A 10,005-nucleotide genomic window follows, 5' to 3' on the forward strand; every position below is an offset into this window, starting at 1 on the left:
GAAGACAAAAGCAGGCAGGTCTCTGAAGCTCTCCGGCCAGCAAGCCTAGTTTAATTGGCTAGCCTGGGGCCAATAAAGAGACTGTCTCCAAAAAGACCTGATGAATGTTACTCAAAACTGACCTCTGACCTCATCACAAATATACACCTTTGACCCCAAAGCTTTCACTGGACCAATGACACAGCACATATTGTGGTGTGTCACCTTGGTCCCCTTTCAGCACGGAGGGACTGTACAGCTTCTTGGCTGTTGTCTGATGACAGAGTGCCCATCCCTCTGCTACGGATAGCTGCTCCCCCTAAGTTCAGTGAGTAGTCCACAAGCTGGACTCAACTCCACAGCCTGGAGGGATGGCCCAGGAATATATTCACATCCCATGCTGACCCAGGAACTCCACAGCCCAAAGCAATGGTAGAGAGAACTTTTACAGCAGTTCTGTAGTTTAACCTCTACCCCGTTTTCTTCACCTATTTGCTGCTACAAGATCACCTCAGTAAAACCCCTTTCTGTAAGCTCTATCCCCACAATTCCTACAATACAGTCTTTGACAGGAGAGATCACAGGAAGTTTCCTAGAGATGCCCAGACAAGAAGGAAACCCTGAAGGACTTGGCAGGTGTCACCCAAGCCATGACATGGACAAGAAGTTATTTGGCAGATTTATCCATGATCAAACTCTGATGGCCAGCTAGCTCCATCATACTTCCTGGAATCGGCTCCATTAGTCACTCCAAATGAGGATAGGGACCAAGCCTCCATTGCTTAAACAGGCTAGGAAGAGACCAGGTAATTAATTACTGAGCACTATGAGGCAGCAGTTAGCAAAGACTTCTCAATTTAAATTGGGAAAAGAAACTCAAGGCAGGCCAGGTTACAAACAAAGTGTCATCGACATGGTAAGTCCAACTGTTAGGCTGTCACTGAAGAGGATTTTTGTTTCATGAAAAACTCTCAAAATTAGATCCCAAATGAATGAAAGAGTATTTTTAATGAATTACCAGCTGCAACAGATACTCCCCTGTGCTTTTCTCAATTTCTGTTTTCCCAAAGGGTTCCTAAGTCGAAAGCAAACACAGGACACTTCTTAGATATATTAGTCAGAAAGCAAATCCACTTCACATATTACATAAGGACATTTAATATGGGGAAGGCATCACGTGGGGAGTGCTAAGAAAACAGACAGATGGGCATCCCAGAGATTATTAGGGACCCTCTATAAGGTTAGAAGAAAAAGAATTTAGTGTTGATGGCACCCAGGCCTGCTGAGTGGCTGAAACCTTAGGGAAGGTGACCTGAGGGCTCTATGATACTAGCGGAAAAAGCTGGTTCAGAGTATGGCGGGTAACAAATAAGAGCTCCTAGGAGGCTCTGGGAAGGCCAGGTGGCCCTTATCAGTGGCTGCTCTACAAGCCAGGAAAGAATTCTGTCTCCTCCCTTCCTACCTCTACCTCAACCAGTGCAGCTCCTTGGTAGAACCTGATGCCCAATTGGCAGGAGATTGTGGGAAAAACGGTCGTCAAAGGTTAAGGCCACATCCCAAGTGCACTGTAGAGTACTGGATGGAATGGGGATGACGAAAAGCCTGTGGCCAACATATGCCCAAGCCTTGGGCCAGCTGTCACACTTAGCATGGATGTTTGTTTATCCCTTCTTAAGATCCCTCCAGTGTTCTTTTAGGAGGTACCCACACAATACTCCACCTGAGAAGGCAGAAGCTCAGTAACTGCATCCTCACTCTGTCATGGATGGAGCTTCTTCCTCCAGATTCCAACCACAATCACAGGCCTGCTCTCCCTGCAGCATGTCTCTGGTACTCACGCCCAGGATACTTTGATATTTAGCAACTGACAAGCTCCACACAAATTCTCACTATTAAAATAGTCAGATGGCAACCAAGTACTAAAAAAAAAAGTCAGGAAAATAACAACAAGAAATACCGCGGTACTCTATGTACGTACGAAGGAAATTTCCACAGCACACCAGGAAATAATTACTCAGAACAAGCTCTAAGAAGAAACCAATAGGAACCTGCTGGTGTGAGCCTGCTGATGACTCGGGTAACCTGGGTACGGCTTCACATTACCTGCATTTAAAACCCTTGCTTCAGCCCTCTTCATCTCCTTATACCTCACCCCCACCAGTGCGGACCCATTGCCATAGCGCCCACATTCGCCTTTCTTCCTTGATGGCAGCATTTTGCCAATCAAGCCTTCCTTTCTCCTGTGCAAAATGTACTGGCATCTGTCAGGCCTCCTGGGAAGTTAAAAGGCATTTTCCAGGGAATAAATCAAGACTCCCTTCCTTTTCCACTGTTCTCTTATCTCTGTCACCTCCCTACTTCCTGTGACTGGGGAGAACACAGCCCAGTGTGGAAGCTTTTGGTTAAATGATTTGAATGGTAAATGGGGGGAGGGGGAAATCCAATTAAATGGTTTAAGGAAATAAGAGGGAAGGGGGAGAGAGAGTGGGAGGAAAGAGGAGAGGGAGAGACAGGAGAGGAAGGGAGAGGCATGGAGAGGCAGAGATGGGGACAATGACTCTTGGTTCACTTAACTAGGAAGGTTAACTTAGATCCATCATGAACAGCTGGATTATAATCAGGGTCCCCACTCCCTCTCCCCCACCCCCACCCCTGACACCCAGGCAAAGGGCAGTTCTTACACATCATCAAAATTCCCATACCTCACTTGCATGTCTGGGACACATACCATGAAGATAAACACCATAGCTACAGGACACAAGATTTGCTTGCCAAAATTGAGGTCACATCTCTAGACCCAGAAGCCCCGAGTTCTGCCCTCTAGAATTCAGCACATATTCAGGCACAGCAGAAGCCTGCTCATTCTTCCTTTGGAGGAAGAGCACTAATTAGAGTGGAAAACCTAAAAGTTTGTTCCACCGCACAGTTACTGAAGATACCTCTTCACCTTGTATTTATGGCCAGGAAAGTCAACCACCTGCCATGTGTTCTAAACAGAAGCTTTGGGGAAAGCATGAGACCAAAGCATCATTTTCCATTTCTAAATCCATAAGGAAAAACATTATTATTGAATTTTATCATGAAATGAGCTTAACAAGAAGACAGAATGGAGAAGGGAACATATCACTCTATGCAGCACCTAACAATTTTGTTTTCACGCTGAAGTTCATGTTCTTGGTCATGTTCTTAATATTATTTGTTGAAGCCAGGCAGTTGTGGCACTAGGGAGGCAGAGACAGGAGGATCTCTGTGAGCTCAAGGCCAGTCTGGTTAACAGAGCGCCAGGTCAGCCAAGGCTACACAGAGAGAAATCCTTTCTCAAAACAACAACAACAACAACAACAACAAACAAACAAACAAAAAACAACAGAGTGTTGAAACTGCTGGGTGTGATGGTATACACATGTAATCTAGGGAGACAAAGGAAAAAGGACTGATACAGATTCAAAGCAAGCCTTGCCTACATAGCAAGTTCCTGGACAGCTAACACCACTAGCATGGTGAAACTGTCTCCAAAAAACTAATGTAAAGAACTATAGGATTCATAAAAATATATATGCTTGGCTCTTATTCATTACAGATCAACATTTAAACTCTCTTTGATTTCTTTTTTCTTTATTTGAGACAAGGAACTACTGGCTATACAGTCAATGATGACCACGGACTCATGCCTCCAAAGCCAAAAGTGCTGGGATTACAGGCATGAACCAGGAGGCCAAGTCTAACATTCAAATTCTTTAGCAAGGCTGAAGGCTGTTCCTTGAATATAAAGTAAAGACATGGCTGCTCCTGGGTATGGTTGAGGGGAAAGTTTTTCTTGCAGATATGTGGAAGAGTACAGCCAGGGGCATCTGAAAAAAATCCAGAGCCGAGAGAGAAAGGAGTAGATTAACATGGCCAACAGAATTGGTTATGAGAGGAGAGAGAGATGGAGAGTAAGAGAGGAGGACCAAAAAAGGAAGATGAAAGAGAGCAATCGAGCAAAGAGAGTATCAAGAGACTGCATGGCCAAATTAGCAAGGTTATATAGGAATGAAAACTGGGGAAGGGAAGCCAATGTGCTGGAGAAGTTTAGGGCAAAGGGCTGGGTGAGAAAAGCTGAGAAGAGCCAAAAGGTCATTTTCTACTGAGAGAGCCAGGAAGCCATTTTCTGCTCAGAGAGACTGGAGGCCACCTTGCATTTTAGTATGCTAATAGACACCACAGAGTTTCTTTCTAATCCGATACCTAGGTGTTAGTTCATTCTCTCCCCTCCCTACTTTGCCCTCCCTCTCTTTCCTTCTCTCTCCCCCACCCTCTCCTCTTTCAATCCCACCCTTTCTTCCTCCCACTCCCTCTTTTCTGGTCTTCCCCCCCACACACACACACACCATTTCCTTTCTACCTGCAGTTCTGAGTGAGCCCTCCCACATCTCTACTGTCACTACAGCCTTCTCCCCACCTGAGCTTTCCTGATAAAATCCCACAGGTTAGCGAATGTGGAGGAAAGAGATAGGTTCAACAACTGAAGGCACTTAGGCAAATTGAAGAAATACAGGACTAAGTTGAAATACAGGACTATTTGTTAATAAATGCACTGTATTGTCACTCCAGGAGACTTAACCACCAGCCTCAGCTTAATTCAGTAATGCAGCAGTCTAGCTCTCAAATGATCCATCCTACCCACAAAGGCCCCTGGACCTTAGACAAGCAGCAATGCCCTCTAGAGCAATCACACCAGGAAAATACCCCTCTTCCCTTGACCAAGTTACAGAATATTTTACTCTGGAGAGAAGGAACACACGGTCACCAGCAAGCATACAACAACACCAAAATATATGATTTATAAAAGGAACTGGAATGTAGGTCCCAGTTTCCTGTCAGTATCACAGTTGCTTCATTCTCTTACATCGCCTTCAAAATATTTGCTTCTGGGCTTTTCCCAATCAGGAATAGAACTCAGGTACTTCCAATTAGGCAGAAATTGATGGGTTGAGTGACTCATGATCCCTTATTCTACCTCTCCTTCTGAAGATCACTGATGATAAACTGTGGCTCGGCAGGGAATTAGGGCAAGGAGGAGGCCACTGAGGCCTCTCTTCCCTTCCGTCTGCATTAACACTTGGATTAATGAACTCACCCCGGCCTGCATTTGTGCCCTGGAAAGACTCCCATCTCTTGAGTTCTCTTTAGACAGCTGTATGCCTCTCTACTCATCCACACTGTACTAAGTGCTAGCTCTTCACTGGGGAGTCTGGGAAATATTTGTGTTGGCTTTTGGAGCAGGTTATACATTAAGTCACACATCACACACACACACACACACACACACACACACACACACACACACACACACACACACACAATTCATATAGGGATATCTCAGTACCTTACAGAGTGACTATACATGAAACTATAACCTTCACAGAAGTTCAGGTTAGGCCCCAAGGGTGGCCCCTGATCATTCTGACTGTGTCTTTATAAGAAGAGATAATCTGGACGTGCAAAAAGACAGCAAAGGTATCATATGCTCAGAGGAGGACCCTGAGACCAGGCAGCCAAGGAGACCATCTGCAGGGACAGAGGCTGCAGGAGAAACCATTGATCCTGGGCTTCCAGCTCCAGACCTCTAAGCAGAACACATTTCTGTTGCTCAAGCCCCTAGTGTTGTGGCATCTGTTCAGCAAAATACTCCAGAGCCTGGAACAGAATTCAAAACTATCTTGAAGCACCCTCCTGGGTATGGCCTATTTCAGCTGCCCTTGAAACACAGGATACTTTCCCCTCAAGTCTTCAGAGGCAGGTAACACCCTTTGTGTCCCCCTTTTCCCACCCTCTAGATGAAACAGCATCTCCCCCTACCCTGTTTACGCTTCCCTGTCTGTATCTGTTCTGCCCAGACATCCCTACTCCATGAGGCTCCAGAGTCAGGGAGTTGGGTGGGGGTATTTTTTCAGACATACCTTGTACTAAGCAGGGTCAGAAGCACGGCCAACACACACACACACTATAGTATAATAATAAAGGCTTGGAGTGTTCAGGATATGAAGGAGCAGATGGGTAAGCTGGAGACTGAAGAAAGAGCCGGTAAGTCAAGTCCAAGGCCATCTGTTGCCTGTTGTAGAATATTATTTTAACTAGGCAAAGCTGTGTTACATTTGTTTCTGCTGTATTTGTTTAATTACATAAAGATGTGTTGCATTTGTCTCACATTGTCTGCCTCAAGCACCTGATTGGTCTAACAAAGAGCTGCATGGCCAATAGGTAGGCAGGAGAGGGAAAGTCAGGGCTGGCATGCAAAGAGAATAAATAGGAGGAGGAATCTAGCTTTGAGAAAAAGAAAGAAGAAGAGAAGAGAGGAAAAAGGAGGGACATATCTGGGGAAAGAAGCCAAGCAGAGGCCAGACAGACAGACAGAGAAGCAGTGAAAGTAAGATATACAGAAGAAAGGTAATAAGCCCCAAGGCAAACAGGTTAATTTAAGTTAAAAGACCTAGCTAGAAATGAGCCTAAGCTAGGCCAAACTTTCAAAACTAGTAATGAAGGGACAAGCCCCCACCCCACCCCCATTTTGGCAGTCATGGCAGGATAATACGTGCTTGCCTGACCTTGATGGGCCTGACCTGCTCACTAGGAGGTCAGATGCCCTTCTTGTGGCAAGGAACCAATCAGAAGTTAGCTAGCAGGGCTATGCTTTATGGTTTTCAGTGTGCTTTACGGACAAGTACACAACAATGATGTGCAGAGCATAGCAACCACCCTGGGAGGGCCTATGGGCTATAACAACCGTTGGCCAATTAACACAGGGCAGGTCGTCCAAGCCTGGAGGTGCACCAGTCCTGAGACTGTTGAGAACCCCTAGACACTCCCCTTACACTGCCCTATAAGATCCTTGTCTCGTGGTTTCTGGGGGGTCTTTCCCCAGCCATCCTCCTCGGTGGATGGATGAAAAGCCCAAGCTAATGGCATTAGCTCGTTAAACAACTGCAATAAAAGACTCTTTGCTTTTGCATTGAAATGGGCCTCTTGGTGATTTTGGGGTTCAGAATTTGAGCACAACAGTAAGTCTCTGTGTCATGATTTGGGAGCTGGCTGGTGGCCCAAAAGAAAAAGTCTGGTACAGCTGACAGAATTCTTTTTTGCTCTGAGGAGGTCAGTCTTTGTTCCAGTTAGGCCATGGCTTCCTGTTGAGGCCCATCCATGTCATGGAAGGTGACCTACTTCCTTGGAATCCCTTGACCTAAGGGTTAATCTCATCCTGAAACATCTTCATACCTGAAGTTTTAGATATATATGATATCTAAATACATAGTTAATATTGAAGTCTACTGTTACCTTCAGTTGCTAATAGCCAATGGTTAGCTTCAGTTGTCAGCTTGACATAACTGGAAAGACAACCTCAGTTGAGAAACAGCTTCCATCAGATTGACCTGTGGACATAGCTATAAGGCATTTTGCTAATTGATTTTGAAGGACTATCCCATTACGGGTAGTGTCATCCCTGGTCAGGTGAGTCTGGGCTATATAAGAAAAGTAGCTGATACGACAGGGGAAGTGAGCCAGTAAGCAATGATCCTCCATGGTTTTGGCTTCAGTTCCTCCTGACTTTGCTTGGTGATGGATTGTGATCTGGGTGTGGTAAAGTGAAACAAACCCTTTCCTCCCCAAGTTCCTTTTGGTCACAGTCTTTATCATAGCAAAAGAAACTCAAGTAGAACAGTTGCACATCAGAGGAACTACAGTCAACAGTATTGTTTAATAGTTCTCAAAATAACTAAAAGAAAATATGTACTCTGTACTGTAGAATGGAGTCTGCACATAAATGTTATTTTATTTATTATTTATTTATTTATTATTACATTATAAATGTAAATTTATAGCTTAGCACCTATAAATTGTTAATATTTGTTCTGAATTAACCCCTCACCAGGCCAGAATTCCTGTGGGAGAGGGGATAAAAGGGCAATAAAGGCAGATAATAACTAAACTTAGTGTTTCAGCATTTCAAGAAGTATTTAGCTCAGAGATATACAGACTGAGGGAAGAGTATTAGAAATGATAATGGGGCCAGGCAGTGGTGGCACATGCCTTTAGTCCCAGCACTTGGGAGGCAGATGCAGGTGGATTTCTTTGAGTTCTAGCCTAGGCTACAGAGTGAGTTCCAGGACAGCCAGGACTACACACAGAAATGAGAGAGAGAGAGAGAGAGAGAGAGAGAGAGAGAGAATAATGAAAACGGCGCAGACATCAAGTCTCATAAACATGGCTGACCAGAGGAGCAAGACTGAGTTCCAGAGTGACTGATAATCTGTTCTGCACACCACACAGAGACACATGCACACACAAACAAGAGTGAGCACACACACAAACACACACACACACACACACACACCCCTCCCATATAATCTGCTGGCTTGAGAAGACACTTTTTAGGGTGACAACAAACTGCCTACTTAGACCGCCAGGTCTCAAAATGCAGCAAACTAAGATTCAGTTCCTGACACTGATCATTGACATTTGCAGTGACAGGCATTATAAATTCCAGTTGTCTGGTGGCAATACCTCTAAAAATGGCAAGTAAACAAGATGATAGATATAATAATTAGCTAAATTTAATCATTCCCCATTGTTTACACGTATCAGACCACCATACTGTATCCATGAATGTATGCAATTATGAGTTATGAATTTAAAATGATCACAAGCTGGAGGTATACACTGTGGTGCTGTGCTTACCCAGCATGTACCAGGCCACCATCCAGAACCACAAAAATAATAATAATGTCAACTTAATATTTAAGCTTTAAATTAACAGGCTCATCCATAGTAATAATTGTCAGGAGCGATTTCCAGGGGTTCCAGGAACCAGGAGCTCTGGTCTGCATTGAATAGTGGATGCTAACTGATATGCTATTGATTGTCATGGCCTCAGTGGGGAATGTCTCCTAGTTTGCCTCTCTATGGGCCTAAGCATCTGAATAGGCCTGCACCTGGGCGGAGGTGCAAGGTGTGTAAGTAACAAGTGAGGACAGAGGGTTAGGAGCCATCTAGCAGAGAGGAGACCAGAAGGACAGAAATGGCCTCCTTGTGGCCATGGAAGCATGGTTAAGAAACAGCCAAAAAGATGGTAAATAAACAAGAGACTCTAGTTTTACAACATGGAACTGAGAGCTATCTAAAGATGACAAGCTGCCTGTGTTTGGTCTTTATCACTGCTGGGTTGCTAGGAGTTTCCAGATCCACACACCCCCACTCAGGCCGAACGTCATGGCTTAAGGCTGAGACATGCCAGATCATGACAAATAATTCACTGACTATCTGGCTACTGTGGTTCAAATAGTTGGCAAACAAATCCAACCCTTACAGGTCTTCCCTGTACTAAACTGGTTTACTGTGTCCTTAATGAACTAGGGAGAGCTGCCATGTCTGATGCAGCAGCCACTGTCCAGAGGGGACTAATAGGCATCTAAAGTGGGAATTACTAATACGGAGTCAGGTAAAAATATAAAGGAATTTATTAGGGAGAAGCCTTACTTACAGAGCGACCTAGCCAGCCGGCAGGGCAGGAGTAAGTACAGCAAGCCAATGATGAAAACGAAGAAGGGGCTTCCACATGCACGCCCCTCACTCTTAAACCTTCCCTACGTCACCCTGACCACACCCTCGCAGGTGTGGTCAGGCACACCTGTTGCCAGCTCTAGCAGGCATGATTATGGTGTCCCCTACAATTCCCCTTTTAGTCTAAAAAAGGATTAAAACTTAACAGTGTAAAGTATTCAAAATTAACAATCATAAACGTGAAATATAAGATACAACAATCTGTTTATGTCACATCCTAACTATGTCCATTTTAACTAAACCCTAAAGTCATCTAAAAGAGGTGTCCAAGCCTGAACACCTCCTTCCAATCCCAACCATAAACAATAGGAAGCTATCCTTAACTAGGTATATACACTATCCTAAGTGACAACAATGGGGGAAAGGGGACGTAGCATCCTCCAAGTTACTTCCTGCTGAAATGGGATGGCAATAGCCTCTTGGAGTCCT

This window comes from Cricetulus griseus (genome assembly GCF_003668045.3).
Source record: "Cricetulus griseus strain 17A/GY chromosome 1 unlocalized genomic scaffold, alternate assembly CriGri-PICRH-1.0 chr1_0, whole genome shotgun sequence".
Classification (NCBI taxonomy): Eukaryota; Metazoa; Chordata; class Mammalia; order Rodentia; family Cricetidae; genus Cricetulus; species Cricetulus griseus.